We start from the raw sequence: 19,043 nt of genomic DNA, 5'->3' as shown, positions 1-19,043 counted from the left end.
GACAATATCCTCACAGGGAAAATTGCTTGGGGCGGGGGGGGAGCAATCAATTGAAACTGAAAATTTGTCAGGGCAATAGGAACCAACCTGTAAGGAAAGGAGACCAGATTCTGAGTGTAACCAATCAAAAAGCAACAAAGTCCTGAGAAAATCTTTGATAGATATGTAACGAGGAAGCATTTGGTGAAATGAATGGGGCTGGATTAAAGGCAGGGTCAGGGAAATAGAGAAATGGCAGAGCAGCTAAATGATTCCTGTCTGTCTGCTTTCACTCAGGATGATACCAGAAATCACTCAAACCCAAGTGGCTCCGGAGAATGAGGAGTGGATGGAAATTAGTATCAGGAAGAAGATTGTATGAGAGAAATTAATGGTGCTGAGTCAATCCCCAGGTCATGGCCAACTCCATCCAGAGGGTTGTAGGAGGGAGCTGTGGAGATAGTCCATCAGTTACTTCAGTGATTCTGTAGACTCTGAAATCATTCCTGTGATTTGGAAGTTGGCAAATGGCATCCCATTATTTAAGAAGGGAGAGATAAAGGAAACAGGGAACTTACACAGCTGTTAGTCTTACATCAGTCATCAGGAAATTGCCACAATCTGTTATAAGCAATGGGATAAATAGACACCTGGATGATAGTAATTTGATTGGATATGATCAACATGGATTTGCGAATAGGAAACTTTAAAGATATTATGAACACAATTGATAATGGAGAGCCCAAGGACATAATACATTTAGATTTTCAGAAGACTTATAATGAGGTTCCCTACAAGAGTCTGGTTAGAAAGATGAAGATGCATGGGATAGGAGGGAAGGATTACCGATTGGGAAACAGCCAGGAAACAGAGAGTCGGTATAAATGGGTCATTCTCATGTTGGCAGCTGGGATGGATGGGTAACCACAAGGACCAGAACTTGTCCCCAGCTGCTCACAATCTCGACCAATGATACCGAGGGGGAGAGGAAATGTAACATTGATCCAAAACAAAGCGGGAATGTGGGTTGGGGTGAAGGTGTAAAACAGCTTCAGGATGATTTGGACAGATGTCCTGATTGGTCAAGAACATGGCAGATGGGATGTAATGTGGAAAATATAAGGTAATCCACTTTGGTGGGAGAAACAGACGTGCAAAGTATTTTGAGAAAGATAAGAGATTGGAAAGTTTAGATAGATAAAGGCACCTAGATGTCCTTATCAATACGGCACTGAAGGCCAACCTACAGGAGTAGCAAGCCGAGAGAAAGGCTGATGGAATGGTAGTCTTTATTACAAGGAGATTTGTGTACATGAGGAGTGAAGGCTTGCTTTAATTGTATCGGAGCTTGGTTAGACTGTAGTTTTGGTTTCCTTCCCTATATCATTACTATAGACAGGGTGCAACTACAGTCCACCAGACATGTTCCCGGGATAGTGGGACTGTCCTCTGAAGAGAGTTTGGACAAACTGGGTGTGTGATCTCTAGAGTTGCAAAGAATGAGAGGGGATCCCATTGAGAGTTGAAACTGAGAAAATACTGAAGGGAAGATGTTGGGAGGTCACGAGCTGGGGGAAACAATGCAAACCTACAGAGGGTGCCACTTCCACCGAATCCTACAGTGTGGAAACTGGGCATTCAGCCCAACAAGTCCACACTGCCTCTCTGAAGAATGTTCTCCCCAAATTCACCCCCCAACCTAACCCCATAACCCTGCATTTCCCCTGGCTAAACTGCCGAGCCTGTACATCTCTGGACACTACGGGCAATTTCCCATGGCCAATCCACCCTAACTGCACATCTTTGGACTGTGGGAGGAAACCAGAGCACCCGGAGAAAACCCACACAGACACGGGGAGAATGTGCAAACTCCACACAGTCAGTCACCTGAGAGTGGAATTGAACCCGGGTCCCTGCTGCTGTGAGGCAGCAGTGCTAACCACTGGAGTGAGATGAGCAGAGATGTTTTTACTCAGAGCGTTGTGATTGATAGGAATGCTATCCCAAGAAGACCTGGGGAAGCTCAGTCTCTGAATCTGTTTAAGGTAGAGATGATTTCTGATCCCCCCTGCTGTACAGTTGCGGGGAGGGTGTAGGGGGAAGGAGGTCCCAATTTTGAAGTGTTGGTCTTACGATGCTTGAAGTTATGAAATGTGAGACTAATCAGGGGTGTAATTTTTACCGATCTAGCAGACAGACATTTCCTGGTATTTACAAGCTGTTCGATATTATCCTGCATCATGTTCTGACCTGCGGCCAAGCAATTTGAGAACGCAGTCTGGAACAGAATCCCGTTCACAACCTGGGGACTGCCTGTACTCGATGAGGAGGATAAAAGGCAAAGTATTTGTTTAGCCAGGCTGGATGGGCTGAATAGCCTCCTGCTTTCCTGTGTGAACAGTTGTATTTGTTTCTGGACCGTGTTGTTGCCATTGCTTTGGATATAATTTCCCATCAGCCCATGGGGTAGACACATAACTCTCCACTCCTCCTCCACTTCATCAGGATCCTCACACAGTCACCTTCTTCATGGGTTCATACTCCAGCTCAGGAGATGCTGTCAGGGTTAGGGTTAGGGTTAGGGTTAGGGTCATTTGAGAAAGACTGTTTTCACAATCTCACTTTCCAGCTTCTGCTTTTGTCGATTTTGTTTCAGACTATGTTGCGAATGACTAGTTTTAATGGTTTCAAGCATTAACTTGAGTATCAACTTTCAGTTTCCACTCATTAAGTTCTGTGAATCCATTCTCCCTCTGAACAAATTGCTTTCTTTCCCACACAGAGTTGGTCAAGGTCACTGCTGTCTGTTGCAGTGTGCAGTGGCTGACCTTCACCCCAGCCACATTACAATCATGCCAATTTCTTTTAGATCTTGTTTTCTACCATCCAGCTGGTTCTGTTTCTGAATGCTGCAGCCACTTAACCTTAGTTTAATTGTTGAAAGTTCTTGAAAGGATGTGAAGAATAATAGGTAGAAAAATATTCTTCAGTGGTCTGTGATTTAGTTCTTGTTGCAACATTTTTCATCTTGCTCAGATTTGGCTCTCAGATACCTCCAAATCCATGGAATTTGTCATTCCGAGCTGAGTGTTTTAGCAGGGCATTCCAACCAAATCCAATCAGTGGGTTTCAATGACAGTCCTTCCCACCATGTCACTGTTCCCCATTGCTGGAACCTCCTGGTGCACATAATCCTCTCCAGCCTTCTGTTCCCCCAGCTCTGACCCCTTGTGGATCTCTCCATCCTTTCTCCAATGTCTGGGTAGAAATCTGGAATTTGATCCATGAAACCTTCCATCCATTCTCTCAGACCCTGCTGAACCTCTGCTGTCTAGATTAGATTAGATTACTTACAGTGTGGAAACAGGCCCTTCGGCCCAACAAGTCCACACCGACCTGCCGAAGCGCAACCCACCCATACCCCTACATTTACCCCTTACCTAACACTACGGGCAATTTAGCATGGCCAATTCACCTGACCTGCACATCTTTGGACTGTGGGAGGAAACCGGAGCACCTGGAGGCAATACACACAGACACAGGGAGAACGTGCAAACTCCACACAGTCAGTCGCCTGAGTCAGGAATTGAACCCGGGTCTCAGGCGCTGTGAGGCAGCAGTGCTAACCACTGTGCCACCGTGCCACCCACATTTCATCACCTTTCCTCATACGTCATCATTGCCCCAGAGGGCCCCACTGCCACTTCTTTGATTTCATAATTAGACATGATGTGGAGGTGCCGGTGTTAGACTGGGCTGGCCAAAGTCAGAAGTCACACATCCCCAGGTTATAGTCCAACAGGTTTATTTGAAATCACAAACTTTCAGAGCGCTGCTCTTTTATCAGACTATAAACTGGTGTTGTGTGACTTCTGATTTAGTCAGACCTGGGAAGTGCTTTGGGACATTCCTCACATCAAAGGTGCTCTATAAATACACATTGTTGTTGGGATAATCAAAAGTGGTAACATTGACTTTTTTAAAAAAGCTTTCCACATAAAAGTTTCCTAAATTTAAAGGTTGGTGAGTGAAAAGTCAAAGTGTTCTATAAGATATTTGTGGATGCTGACCAGAATAAACACAAACTTGTGGTTTGGTGATCCAAGGTTTGAATATTTCTGAAAAGGGAGATGTTGCCTGAACTTTCTGTCCTCCACTCATCAGCATCAAACAATTATTCCCGATTTCAAATCATTACAACGCTTCATACTGCAGAAGGAAAGGCTGCTGATCAGTTGGAAAATCGACTCTGGTACTACTGTGAAGAGAGAAATGGTGAACCTTTGAGATGACATATAAAAGGTTTGAGAAGGATGAGGAGACAATTTAGGGAAGCAGTTTTAAGGAGGTTGCCAGAACAGACAGAATTGGAGGAGTATGTGTCCAAACCCGAAGGTGCAAGGCAGATAAATGAAACACATGGAACCTTGCATCAAATACAAACGCCTCGTGGGTATACAGTGAATCTGCGAAACCTGAGTAAAATATCAGTCCAACCCCAACTAGTGTGCCCAGATCCTGGCAGCACCCTCTGGGGAAGGTGTGAATGTGTTGAATATAGTACAGAGGTTCTTTGTTTGAATGGTTTGACAGATAAAGGATTTCAGATTTTTTTAAAAGATTAGATTAGATTCCCAAGAGCATGGAAACAGGCCCTCCAAAGAGCCAGACCCATTCCCCTGATTGGGCAATTTAGCATGGCCAATCCACCTAACCTGCACATCTTCGATTGTGGGAGGAAACCGGAGCACCAGGAGGAAACCCGCAGGATGGTTAAGAAAGCATATGGTGTTTTGGCTTTCATTAACAGGGGGATTGAGTTTAAGAGTCGTGAGATCTTGTTGCAGCTCTATAAAACTTTGGTTAGACTGCACTTGGAATACTGCGTCCAGTTCTGGTCGCCCTATTATAGGAAAGATGTGGATGCTTTGGAGAGGGTTCAGAGGAGGTTTACCAGGATGCTGCCTGGACTGGAGGGCTTATCTTAAGAAGAGAGGTTGACTGAGCTCGGACTTTTTTCATTGGAGAAAAGGAGGAGAAGAGGGGACCTAATTGAGGTATACAAGATAATGAGAGGCATAGATAGAGTCAATAGCCAGAGACTATTTCCCAGGGCAGAAATGACTAACACGAGGAGTCATAGTTTTAAGCTGGTTGGAGGAAAGTATAGAGGGGATGTCAGAGGTGGGTTCTTTACACAGAGAGTTGTGAGAGAATGGAATGTGTTGCCAGCAGCAGTTGTGGAAGCGAGGTCATTGGGGACATTTAAGAGACTCCTGGACATACATATGGTCACAGAAATTTGAGGGTGCATACATGAGGATCAATGGTCAGCACAACATCGTGGGCTGAAGGGCCTGTTCTGTGCTGTACTGTTCTATGTTGTGTGAAACCTATGCAGATACAGGGAGAATGTGCGAACTCTATCCAGACAGTCACCTGAGGCGGGAATTGAACCCAGGTCCTTGGTGCTGTGAGGTAGCAGTGCTAACCACTGAGCCACCGTGCCGCCCCAGAGCAGTTGATGTACCTCTTTGAGCAGAGGTTGGCTGAATTAGCATATCGTTGTGGCTGTACAGGACATTGGTCTCCCTGCTATAGGAAAGATGTTGTTAAACTTGAGATAGTGCAGAAAAGATTTACAAGGATGTTGCCAGGGTAGGAAAGTTAGAGCTAACAGGAGATGCTGAACAGGCTGGGGCTGTTTGCTCTGGAGTGGCAAGAAGCTGAGGGGTGACCTTATAGAGGTCTATACAATCATGAGGGGCACAGATAGGGTGAATTGACAAGGTCTTTTCTATGGGGTGGGGAGTCCAAAACTCGAGGGCATAGGTTTAAGGTGAGAGGGGAAAGATTTATAACAAACCTAAAAGGGAGCTTTTTCACATGGAGAGTGATGCGTGTATGGAATGAGCTGCCAGAGGATGTGGTGGAGGCTGGGACAATTACAACATTTAAAAGGCACCTGGATGGGTATATGAATAGGAAGGGTTTGGAGGGATATGGGCCAAGTGCTGGCAAATGGGACTAGGTCAGATTGGGATGGCTGATTAGCATGCAAGAGTGGGACTGAAGGGTGCTGACTGACTCTAAAATTGTCAAATCAATGTAAACATCAAAGTGTAAAGTTTGCATTCTGTGAAGAAAATGAGCAAACATATTAAACAGTAATGAAACGAAATAAAAAATCCACAAATCATGAAAAATGGTGATAAATTAGTAAAACCACTAGTGTCTCTTTCTTCTGCTGACACAGAGAAAGGCCCAGTTTCTGTCAGTTCTTACAGCTGGGTGTTTGTTGGCAGAGACATTAACTTGAGGGGCACCATTCCACAGAGCAACACAGTGACCCAGCAGATCCTGCTGGTCTCCCACAGAGCTGCACAGTGACCCAGCAGATCCTGCTGGTCTCCCACAGAGCTGCAGGGTAGAAAGTGTCCTTAGTTAGGTCCCTATGAGCCTTGAAACTGGGGTTCCTCAGTGAGGGCAGTGGGCACTGACAGGGCATGTGCTTCTGGGCTGGGACTGAACTCTGACCCCACAGCTTCAAGCCAGGCTCCCCGGTGGACTACAACCCCCAGAATGCAGCGGGCTCGCCGAGCATGCGCGGAGCTTGGTGGGTGGGTCTGTGTCGTCAGTTCCGGCGAGGAGCGGCGGCAGACGGTGAGAGAAGGAGCGAGCGGCCGATCGCGAGCCCCCCCCCCCCGGTACCGGCATGGAGCGGCGGGGAGAGTGAGGGAGAGCGGCCCGGGGATCAGGTAGGAGGGACAGGCCTTCCGGGCGGGGGGGGGGTGAGAGGCGGAGGGGGGGGGGGGTGGGGGCGGGGGGGTGAGAGGCGGCGGGGGGGTGAGAGGCGGAGGGGTGAGAGGCGGAGGGGGGGGGGGGCGGAGGGGGGTGGGGGCGGGGGGGTGAGGCGGAGGGGGGGGGGGCGGGGGGGTGAGGCGGAGGGGGGGGCGGGGGGGGGTGAGGCGGAGGGGGGGGGCGAGGGTGGGGGGGGGTGCGTGTGGGTGAGGCGCGTGTGGGTGAGGCGGGGGGGGCGAGGGTGGCGGGGGTGCGTGTGGGTGAGGCGGAGGGGGGGGGCGAGGGTGGGGGGGGTGTGTGTGGGTGAGGCGGAGGGGGGGTGCGTGTGGGTGAGGCTGAGGGGGGGGGGTGTGCGTGTGGGTGAGGCGGAGGAGGTGAGGGTGGGGGGTGCGTGTGTGAGGCGGAGGGGGGTGAGGGTTGCAGTGGGATGTGGGATCAGGGTGAGGGGTGAGGCTAGGGGAGGGGTACCGGATTTATTGTGCGCGAATTGGGTGAGGGTGAAGTCTGATATTCAGTGATATGGCCCACAGGTAAAACATGAGGCCCATGACCTGAGTTGATGGGTTATTGAATTGATGATGGTGAGTTCTAGGTTCAGAACACGGTGGCACAGTGGTTAGCACTGCTGCCTCACAGCGCCTGTAGACCCGGGTTCAATTCCCGACTCAGGCGACTGACTGTGTGGAGTTTGCACGTTCTCCCTGTGTCTGCGTGGGTTTCCTCCGGGTGCTCCGGTTTCCTCCCACAGTCACAAAGATGTGCGGGTCAGGTGAATTGGCCAAGCTAAATTGCCCGTAGTGTTAGGTAAGGGGTAAATGTAGGGGTATGGGTGGGTTGCGCTTCGGCGGGTCGGTGTGGACTTGTTGGGCCGAAGGGCCTGTTTCCACACTGTAAGTCTAATCTAATCTAATAAACAGAGTCCGAACTCAACAATGGAAGATTCATATCTGAATATTCATCTGATTAAAGATTGAGTTAAAAACCCCCATGTCCTCGCTGGGCATTTTACAGGAAGCAGGAAGTTTGGTATCTCAACCTTTCTCCCATCTGAAATGATAGAGCAGTGACCAGTGCTAACATCGCTAGATTATTAACCCAGGCAGGCAGCCAGCTCATCGTCTGGTGACCTGCGTTTGAATTTTGCTGCAACATATTGGGATTTGAAATTTTGACAAAAAAAAATCTGAAATTAAAATTTTCTCTAAGTACATCAGGAATAAAAGAATTACTAGGGCCAATCAAGGATAGTAGTGGGAAGTTGTACGTGGAGTCAGAGGTGAATTTTTTTGTCAATATTCACACTGGAAAAAGACACTGTTGTCAAGGAGAATACTGAGGTACAGACTACTGGACGAGATGAGATTGAGGTTCACAAGGAGGAGGTGTTAGCTGTTTTCACACTTTCCAGTATTGCTCAGTCCCTGGGCAGGTGAGATTTATCCTAAAATTCTCTGGAGAACCAGGGAAGAGATTGCAGAGCCTTTGGCTTTGATCTTTATGTCATCATTGTCTACAGGAACAGTGCCAGAAGACTGGAGGTTAGCAAATGTCCCCTCCTTCAAGAAGGGGAGAAGAGACAACCCTGGTAATTATAGACCACTGAGTCTTAGATTGATTGTGGGTAAAGTGTTGAAAAGGTTATAAGAGATAGGACTTAGATTCATCGAGAAAGGAATAAGTTGATTAGGGATAGTCAACATGGTTTTGTGAGGGGCAAGTCGTGTGTCACAAACCTAATTGAGTTCTTTGAGAAGGTGACTGAGGAGGTGGATGAGGGTAAAGCGGTAGATGTGGTGTATATAGATTTCAGTAAGGCTTTTGATAAGGTTCCCCATGGTAGGCTATTGCAGAAAATACGGAGGCATGGAATTGAGGGTGATTTCGTGGTTTGGTTCAGAAATTAGATTACTTACAGTGTGGAAACAGGCCCTTCGGCCCAACAAGTCCACACCGACCCACCGAAGCGCAACCCACTCATACCCCTACATTTACCCCTACCTAACACTACAGGCAATTTAGCATGGCCAATTTACCTGACCCGCACATCTTTGGACTGTGGGAGGAAACTGGAGCACCCGGAGGAAACCCACGCAGACATGGGGAGAACGTGCAAACTCCACACAGTCTGTCGCCTGAGTCGGGAATTGAACCCGGGTCTCTGGCACTGTGAGGCAGCAGTGCTAACCACTGTGCCACCCACAAATTAGCTAGCTGATTTTTTTTCCCCTCTATAAAACCCAGGGGACTCAGACACCAATACATCGCCGAGGACTTGGTCATAACTTACTTGCTTTCTCAAAGAGGTGACTTAATTGAGACGTGATGGTCAGAGGATTAGTTAGGGTGGACTGAGAACCTTTTTCCTCGGATGGTGATGGCGAGCACGAGGGGACATAACTTTAAGTTGAGGGTGATAGATACAGGACAGATGTCAGAAGTAGTACTCAGTAGTAGGGGGCATGGAATGCACTGCCTGCAACAATAGTAGTCTCGCCAACTTTAAGGGCATTTAAATGGTCATTGGATAAACATATGGATGAAAATGGAATAGTGTAGGATAGATAGGCTTCAGATTGGTTCCGCAGTTTGATGCAACATTGAGAGCCGAAGGCCTGTACTGAGCTGTAATGTTCCATGTTCTAAGAGTCTCATGATGTCTATGAAACTGATTGTCAGGAAACTTAATCTGGTTCACTCATGTCCTATAGGGAAGAAACCTGCTGTCCTTAACTGGTCTGACTCAGGAGACTCCAGACCCACAGCAATGTGGCTGTCCCTTAACTGCCCTCTGGGTAATGAAAGATTGGTAATAAATGTGAGCCAGTAAAGCCCCCCAGCCTGTAAATTTAAAAAAAAGAGTTGCCTTTTCACTTCCACTGCTCCTTAGAGATTAAAGAAGAAGCAGCAGACTCAAGGCAATACCAGAAACTGAACTGAACTGAACAGCAGCGATGAGTTTCATGTAGAAGTCAAGAGAATGCATGGAGCAGGAACCTAGTGGCTGTTACTCTGTCAGGAGCAAAGGAAGGTGGAGTTGTGTCCATTCCTCTTTAGTAACTGCAAGAAAGGGTTCATTCTTGACCGAGTGTAAAAAGAAGGTGGAATTCCTCGTTAATTGATGCTTCAAAAAGTTGTAATTGCATATTTGGAAGCGAGGAGATAAAATATGCATGAGCTGCATACAGAAAATTGTGAAGTTACAAGCAAGCAGATGTGAGTTGTGTGAATGCTAATTTGATAGGTTGGTGCATGTGTATTTGTCAGGACATAATATAAGGATATCCATTGCCTAATAGCAGAATTGAGATTCTGACCAATTTGTTCTAAGTTTGTCTGCATTTCCACGGTTCCATGAGAATGTGGAAAACTTTGAATTTTAATATTTGATTTCCATTGTTTTTCTCTTGAAAGAGCTGTAATGTATAATAGTGAATCACCAGTGTTGTCCAGTTTGTCCTGAAGACCTCTCCAGTGAAATAATCTGTCATTAAAAAAAGATAATTCTCGCGTAATCTCCTATTTTCATCATTCAAGCACTAACATTTGTTGTCTTCAGGATTCTGTACTGAAGCCCTGGAACTTCCTTGCTAAACACCTCCATCTCTGTCCTGAAAAAACATCTTCTGAAAATGTTCCTCTTGACCAAACTTTAGGTTCACTGACCCTGTATCTCATGATTCGTTGTCAGATTTTCCTTATGTTTTGCTCCATTGAAGGTACCTTAAACCTGTTAATATCTCAGTGTGAGCTTTGTGCTGTCTTATTCATTGTAAAGTTGCCATAGTCTTAACAGGCCATTGGCTGCTCTCCCACCAGAGCAAAATGACTGATGGTGGTTTAGCTTGATGGTCAGTCTGCCTGAGGTGAGGGGAGAAGGAGAGTCCTTCATGGTAACTTCAACCCTGTTGGCATCACCCTGCATCATAAACTAGTCTTTCAGCCAATTGAGCTAGACTAACTCCGAGTTGAGAAAATAAGAGCCAAGCTGAAGTTAGACAGTCTGTGTACCGTTTGCATTTTTCTCTTTGTACTGTTGCTTTTTGGAGTTTGCCACTCTATTTTCAGTCTTAATTTCAATAAACAACTAGTTGCCTGTTTCTCATTTTTGTCACTGCATGTACAAGGGTTGTCGGAGATGAATTTTCAATACCAAGGTTGTCTTTACTTCAGCTTCACCAAGTCTTGAACTCCAACCAAGGACGTTAGGCTTTTGATACTGTTGTGATTTGTACTGTGCATCAAATGTAGATCATCCAGTCTGTCAGGTTTATGATTAATCCCTGTGTAGTTCCTAATGATTAACCTCCATTATTGTAATAAGTGGAAGGGTTTTTAATATGATGCTTTCCTCGAACAGAAGATGGTGGTGAGCTGCTGCCTTAAACCACTGCAGTTTATTTGGGACACCCACCGTGCCATTAGGGTGGGGTTCCAAGATTTTAATTCAGTGACACTGAAGGAACTGTGATTATACTTCCAAGTCAGGATGGTACGTGGCTTGAATTTGCAAGTGGTGTTCCTTGACCTTGTAGATGGACGTGGTCATCAGTTTGGCAGGTGTTGCCTGAGGAGCCTTGGTGAATTTCTGCAGTGCATCCCATAGCTAGTATGCATTGGTATCACTGAGCGTCGATGATTAAGTGACTGGATGTTGAAGGTGGGGAATGGGAATCTGATTCAGCAGGCTGCTTTGTCTTGGATGGTGTCGAGCTTCTTGAGTGTTGTTGGAACAAGAGAGGAGGAACCAGAGCAAGAGGGGAGAATTCCGTCACACTCCTGACTTGTACCTTGTAGATGTTGGAGTGGTTTTCGGGAGTCAGGAGGTGAGTTACTTGCTGCAGGATTCCTTGCCTCTGACCTGTTTTTGTAGCTTTTTTATGGCTAGTCCAGTTCAGTTTCTGATCAGTTGTAATTCCTAGGATGGAATTCAGTGATGGAGATGCCATTGAATGCCAAGGGCAGATATTTAGATTCTATCTTGTTGGAGATGGTAATTTCTTGGCACTTGTATGTTACTTAATGTTACTTGCCACTTAACAGTGCAAGCCTGGTTATTGTTCAGGTCTTGCTGTGTGTGGACGCAGATTGCTTCGGTATCTGAGCAGTTGCCAATGGTGCTGAGCATTGTGCTGTCAAGTGTTGTTTTAAACTTGTTCGCAGTATTTCTTAAAATGTCAATATGAAGCCATTCTAAAAATATAAAACCAGGTCACAGATGTTCATGTAGATTCGAGCTGTTACTTACAAAACTAGTGCAAGCAATCATTGTGCTGCCAGGTGCAAAAACTACGTATCTTTTTCTCGAGTGTTCCATGACTTGACATGCAGGATGCAGATCAAAACATTCGCAGCTCATTCATCAAGTGACTCATGCATTTCAACCACTCCAGTTTTGCTGCCATAGTTTGACTTCCCACTGGGTTTAATCCTGACTCCTCATTCTACCCCTCCTGTCCAGTTTCTTCAATTCTCCGAGTTAATTTGGGATGCTTTGCTTTGTTCAGAATATTGAGTACAAGAGTTGGGAAGTCATGTTGCAGCTGTACAGGGCATTAGTTAGGCTACTTTTGGAATATTGTGTGCAATTTTGGTCTCCCTCTTATTGTTGTGAAACTTGAAAGGGTTCAGAAAAGATTTATCAGGATGTTGCCAGGGTTGGAAGATATGAGCTATAGAGAGAGGCTGAATAGGCAAGGGCTGTTTTTCCTGAACACGTTAAAGACATGGATAGGATAAGTAGACAAGACCTTTTCTTTGGGTTGAGGGAGCCCAGAATGAGAGGGTAAAGGATTAGGAAGAGCGGGCAAGGATTTAAAAGGGACCTCAGGGGCAGCATTTTTTACACAGAGGGTGGTGCATGCATGGAATGAGCTGCCGGAGGAAGTGGCGGAGGCTGGTACAATTAGTATTTAAAAGTATCTGGATGGGTATATGAATAGGAAGGGTTTAGAAGGATATGGGCCACATGCTGGCAAGCAGAACTTGATTAATTGAGGCTATCTTGTTGGCATGGGCGATTTGGGCCGTAGGGTCTGTTTCTGTGCAGTGCATCTCTATGACTATACCTGTGCAGTGCCTATCCTTCCTTATCTCCTGCAGTATCCCTGAAATGTAGAGTTTCCAAAAAAGAGCAGCTGTGAATGGGTTAAAGAGTGTGAATGTTCTTGGTCAGGGGGAGTATGTTTACAGCTGTCTTCCATTTTGCTGCTTTGGAATTGAATCCCTGTTCTGTATTAAACTCTGATCCTGGCAACTCACCTGGTTTGTTCTCAGTCACCTATTTTAAAGATGTGGTTTTATTATTTAAAGCCTGTCTTCATTGATCTTAATCATATTTACTCAATCATTCAAATCACTCAAGCACTGTTTGCTCTTTCTGCTCTACCTGTGTGAAGTTTCTGGATAGATTTTTGACAGATTGGTGAGATGCAACAAGGAGAAAGCAAACCTTGCTTTCATTCTGGAGTTGTTCATAAGATGCAGAGCAGCAGTAGGCTGTTCAGCCCATCAAGTGGATGTACGGTGGCTCAGTGACCAGGGATCCGGGTTCGATTCCTGCCTCAGGTGACTGTGCAAACTCCACACATTCTCCCCGTATCTGTGTGGGTTTCCTCTGGGTGCTCCGATTTCCCCTCATAATCCAAAGATGTGCAGGTCAGGTGAATTGGCCATGCTACATTGTCCATAGTGTTAGGTGCATTAGTCAGGGGTAAATAGAAGGTTGGGGAATGGGCCTGGCTGGGTTGCTGTTCAGAGGGTCAGTGTGGACTTGGGCAGAAGAGCCTGTTTTCACACTGTAGGGAATCTTAATTTGTGTGCTCCAGCATTTAACGAGATTATGGCAGATCTTATATTCTCTGGTGCCTGCTCACTCTGTTTTTCTTGTGCTCTCTTGCAATTTTAGTCAAGATTTGTAGCTCAGATTGTGGTTTAGGTTGTATGTTTGCTCACTGAAGTCGGAGATTCTGACATTTCATCACCATGCTTGGTAAAATCATCAGTGAGCTGTCGGTGAAGAGGTGGTGTTCTGTCCCGCTTTCTATTTGCATGTCTTGGTCTGTTGTGATTTGGCGATGCTGATGTTGGCCTGGGGAGGACATAGTTAAGATCACACAACCCCAGGTTATAGTCCAACAGGTTTATTTGGAAGCGCTGCTCCTTCATCAGGTAGTTGTAGTTCTCTGAAAGCTAGTGTCCTTCCAAATAAACCTGTTGGATTATAACCTGGTGTTGTGTGATTTTTAACTTAGTCTGTTGTGGTGGGTGATATCATTTCCAGTTCTTTTTCTGAGAGGTTGGTAAATGGGGTCCAAATCACTACGTTGATTAGTTAAGTAGTTTGAATGCCAGGCCTCTAGGAATTCCCAGGCGTGTCTCTTTGCCCTGTCCCAGGATGGATGTATTGTCCCAGTCGAACTGGTGTCCCTCTTTATCTGTGTAAGGTGATAGTTGGTCTTTTGACCAAAACAAAAGCATGACCAACTGTCACTAGTATCCTCACAGTGAAGAGGGACACCATTTGGGCACCATATCAATTTGGACCCCATTCGCCAACCTCTCAGAAAAAGATCTGGAAATGATATCACCCACCACAACAGACCCAGACACGTAAATAGAAAGCGGGACAGAACACCAGCGCTTCAACTGAGGCTCACTGATGATGTTATCTAGCCTGGTGATAAAATGTTTGAAGTGAAACCTTCCAGTTCAGTGAGCAAACTTACAGCCACTCTCGCTCATGCACTCTCCGTAAAGATGCTGCTGGACATGTTAAATAATTTCCAGTATTTTCTGTTTTTATTTCTGATTTCCCTCATCTGACTTCACAAGCCTGGAGTATATTGGAAGACCACTGAATTGCCTGGATGGTGCAGTTCCTGCATCTACACAAGAAGCTTGACACGATCTGGACAAGGTAGTCCATTTGATTGGCACCTCATGCATAAACATGTACTCCCTCCATCATTAATAGTCAGCAGCAGTGTGTGCCTTCTACAAGTTGCACTGCAGAAATTTACCAAGACTCCTTTGTCAACACCTTCCAGACTCCTGACCTGTACCACCTTGAAAGGCAAGGGTAACACAAACACATGAACACCAACACCGACAAATTCCTCTCGAATTGCTGCAAGATCCTGACTTGAAACTATACCTTTGTTCAGTGTCATTGGCTCAAAATCTTCAAGCTCTCCCTACACCACACTTTTGATGTTCCTGGAAAACACACATGAACACAGTTCAAGTGGGCAGCTCCCCATCACCTTCTGCAGAGCAATTAGAGTGGGGTCTGGTATCATAATGACTTGCACATTCTATAAATGGATTTTTGAAAAAAATTGCTGTTTTTGAAAACAGGAATATCTCTTCTGTCTTTTGAAGGGGAAGTTAGACCTGGTACATTTTTATCATGCTGAGATCTTTGACTTCTGTCTTGTTTTTGATGTGTTCTTTTAGTAGTTTGTTTTTCTGAACTTGGGTCTTTTATGATGCCATTCTTAGCTCAAGTCTTTACTTAAATAGCACTCCAGGAATGTGAGGAGGGTAGTCTGTGCTGAACACTCCCAGTGCCATGTTGGAGAGTGCTGCAGTGGCCACGTGTTGGAATCGTGCAAAGCATCCTATAGTCATTATTGAGAAAAGAGGGGGGGAGTTTGCCTTGCCTTGAGTTTGAGCAAACAGTCCTCCATCGTCCAGCAACATCAAAACCTGATCCTGCTGTTTTTATTTAATTCTTGGCTGCCTCGTTTCTTCACAAAGCATCACTTTATAAACTGTGAAATTCTTTAGGATGTATACACACTACTGTAGACATGCAAGGCTTGTATTTCTGCCCCAGTTTGCTAGAGAGACTCAGATTCTCGGATCAGCATCTGCAGCCAGCTGTTAGGATTGTGAAGTGATTGTCCCCTCGTTCTCTGCTCTGTTCACACCCACCCCTATTCTTCCCATCTCTTTCCCCCCCCCCCCCCCCCCCCCCCCCCCCCCCCCCCCCCCCCACCCCGGCAAATCCCAAATGCCAGAACCCTTGACATGGACAGGAAAGTGAGTGCATATCCATTTAGTCAACAGTTCATTGAACCGCCCTCTTGCTCCTTGGTCTGTGTGACATTTTATTGTCTTGCTGCATTCTCCTTGGTTTCATAGCACAGTGAAATTGAGTCAGAGAAAGCCATTTGGATATGTGCCTGAAAGCCTTTTTCTAAATTGAAGTTATTGATTTACATAAGAGGACAGTCAGGAATCAAACTTGTCACCAGAATTGATGCAGTGGTTGAAGACTTGGATTTAATTTCCTCCAATCCAATGACTCTCTTTCAGTCCATGTTTTTGCTGGACTAGTTTGTAAGAACTTAAGGAATATGAGCTTGAGTAGGCAGTTCAGCCCGAAGGGCTTGCTCCACCATCCTCTGATTGTGGCTGATTTCAGGTTTCACTGCACTGAACCACTTATGCTTCCTTGTTCTAAGTTGTCCAGCCAGGGAAGAAGACACCTCCCTGTCAGCCCTGTGAAGCCCCTTCACACCTTGAAGGTTGCAATCAGGTTACCTCTCGTTCTTCACAACTGCAGAGAGTATTTTACTTGGCCTCTCACCACAGGACAGCGCTCTCAGTCCAGAGACCAGTTGAGTAAAACGTGTGTGTGTGTGTAGTCTCCCATGTGAGTCTATCCTTGCTTGAATATGGAAATGGAAATTGCTCACTGTTTTACTGTGAGATTATATCAGAGCCCTGTGCCATTATAGCAAGTCTTTTTTCTTGTGTTCCAGCCCCTTTGCGGTAAAGGTCATAATTGAATGAATAACACAAACGTATTGTGCAGGTACAGCATTCCTCTACTGTCACTGGATTAAGGATCAATCAATTCCATTTCTTGCAAAGCCAAGTCCATCAACTGTGACTCACTGTCTACCACAGTCTCTGTCCAGTGCAGCTCCATGGTTCACTGTAAGCAATAAATCTGCTTCTGTTCCATTAACATGGCCTGTAGTCCACATTGAACATGGATTAGTAAGGAACTGTACTCAAACTCTGCATCAGCTAGGCAACCTGTATCCAGTTGCCCTGTAAGTGCTTCCTGCCATGGTATGGGACCACTGTTAGCTGCTTGTGTAACACATCCTCCTGTGTGAGTGTGTTTTGTTTCACAATTTGGATCAGTCAGCTGGGGTAGCCTTTAAAAACCCTTTGGTTCTGGGCTGATGGGCCTGAGTCTCCATGCTGGTGGGAAAAAAGCTTATGTTGTTTTGCGTAAAATGAAACAATGTTTGTTTGTTCCAATGGTGATTATCGGTGAATACTGGTGAGCAAACTTTCTTCCTATTAAAAAAATCATGTGACTCATCTCTTCCAATTCCGATCTCTAAACTCACTACTACTTGAACTGCTTTCTTTATCAAAGGTTGTCTCAACTTTCCATGTGTTTTATTTTCTCAGCATAACACCACTTCTGCTACCAGCGCTGCTGTGTCCAAATCAGGTGGTTGTTTCTTGCTCCGACTGATTTGATTCCAACAGCTTCTATCCCACCGTCTTGTCACCATTGTCTTTAATCCCAAGCTTGATATTGCTGACTGACGGCTGTTTCTTCTATTCTCTGTTCTCATGGTAATATCTTCACATTTGACCCTTTGATTTGACATCGGTCCCGGAGGTAATACCTCAGTAAAACGGCAGCTGAGTCTTATTTGGCTCATTCAGTTGTAGCAGCTGGTGTCAAGTATCAGATGTGTTTGGAAGGTGCTGCCTGAGGTTCTTGGGTGAGTTTCTGCAGTGCATCTTGTAGATAATACATGCTGCTGCTACTGAGCATCAATGGTCGAGGTTGTTTGTGCATGTGCCAGTCAGGCGGGCTGCATTGTCCTGGATGGTGTCAAGCTTTTCCAATGTTGTTGGAGCTGCATGCATCCAGGCAAGTGGGGAGTATTCCATCTCACTCCTGACTTGTCCCTTATAGATGATGGTGAAAGTGAGGACTGCATTTGTTAGAGATTATAGTCAAGGATGTGTTGCTGGAAAAGCACAGCAGGTCAGGCAGCATCCGAGGAGCAGGAGACTTGATATTTCGGGCATAAGCCCTTCATTAGGAATGAGACTGGGAGCCTCGGGGCAGGGGTGGAGAGATAACTAGGAGAGAGGTGGGGCTAGGGAGTAGGTAGCTGAGAGTGTAATAGGTGGATGGAGGTGGGGTTAATGGTGGTAGGTCGGGGGGAGGGTGGAGCAGATTGGTGAGAAGGAAGATGGACAAGTGGGTTAGGTCATGAGGGTGGTGCTGAGGTGGAAGGTTGGAACTGAGATAAGGCGGAGGGAGGGGAATTGAGGAAACTGGTGAAATCCACATTGATGCCATGAGGTTGGAGGATCCCGAGGTGGAAGGTGAGGCCTTCCCTCCCCCAGTTGTCGGGTGGTTAGGGGCCTCCTCTCTCGACATACCAAGACCTGCATGTCCTCGGGGTTGGGAGGGGGACTTGAAGTGTTCGGCCAAGGGCGGTGGGGTTGGTTGGTGCGGGTGTCCATGAGATGTTCTTTGAAGCACTGTGTGAGTAGGCCTCCTGCCTCCCCAGTGTAGAGGAGCTCTGACGCGCTGTGTGAGTAGGCCTCCTGCCTCCCCAGTGTAGAGGAGCTCTGAAGCACTGTGTGAGTAGGCCTCCTGCCTCCCCAGTGTAGAGGAGCTCTGAAGCGCTGTGCGAGTAGGCCTCCTGTCACCCCAGTGTAGAGGAGCTCTGAAGCGCTGTGCGAGTAGGTCCCCTGTCACCCCAGTGTAGAGGAGCTCTGAAGCACTGTGCGAGTAGGCCTCCTGCCTCCCCAGTGTAGAGGAGCTCTGAAGCGCTGTGCGAGTAGGCCTCCTGTCACCCCAGTGTAGAGGAGCTCTGAAGCGCTGTGTGAGTAGGTCCCCTGTCTCCCCAGCGTAGAGGAGCTCTGAAGCACTGTGCGAGTCGGCCCCCTGTCTCCCCAGTGTAGAGGAGCTCTGAAGCGCTGTGTGAGTAGGCCCCCTGTCTCCCCAGTGTAGAGGAGCTCTGAAGCACTGTGTGAGTAGGTCCCCTGTCTCCCCAGTGTAGAGGAGCTCTGAAGCACTGTGCGAGTCGGCCCCCTGTCTCCCCAGTGTAGAGGAGCTCTGAAGCGCTGTGTGAGTAGGCCCCCTGTCTCCCCAGTGTAGAGGAGCTCTGAAGCACTGTGTGAGTAGGCCTCCTGTCACCCCAGTGTAGAGGAGCTCTGAAGCACTGTGTGAGTAGGTACCCTGCCTCCCCAGTGTAGAGGAGCTCTGA

At 46.6% G+C, this 19,043-nt stretch overlaps 1 protein-coding gene across 4 annotated transcripts in view; it reads left to right on the top strand.

The window, feature by feature from the left end:
* The first annotated feature begins 6,625 nt into the window (after window positions 1–6,625).
* The window catches only part of tyk2 (tyrosine kinase 2), a 100,338-nt gene continuing 87,920 nt past the window's right edge, over window positions 6,626–19,043 (top strand). For 2 of the 4 annotated variants that reach the window (XM_060855193.1, XM_060855198.1), the window contains exon 1: window positions 6,628–6,737. The gene's annotated coding sequence lies outside the window, so the exon portion shown is untranslated. Of the gene's footprint in view, window positions 6,738–14,633; window positions 14,696–19,043 lie in introns of those variants that run through there. The other 2 variants (XM_060855197.1, XM_060855196.1) reach the window with 2 other exon arrangements.

The sequence above is a fragment of the Hemiscyllium ocellatum genome, chromosome 45, assembly GCF_020745735.1.
Source record: "Hemiscyllium ocellatum isolate sHemOce1 chromosome 45, sHemOce1.pat.X.cur, whole genome shotgun sequence".
Taxonomy (NCBI): domain Eukaryota; kingdom Metazoa; phylum Chordata; class Chondrichthyes; order Orectolobiformes; family Hemiscylliidae; genus Hemiscyllium; species Hemiscyllium ocellatum.
This window is presented reverse-complemented; position numbering and strand designations above follow the sequence as displayed.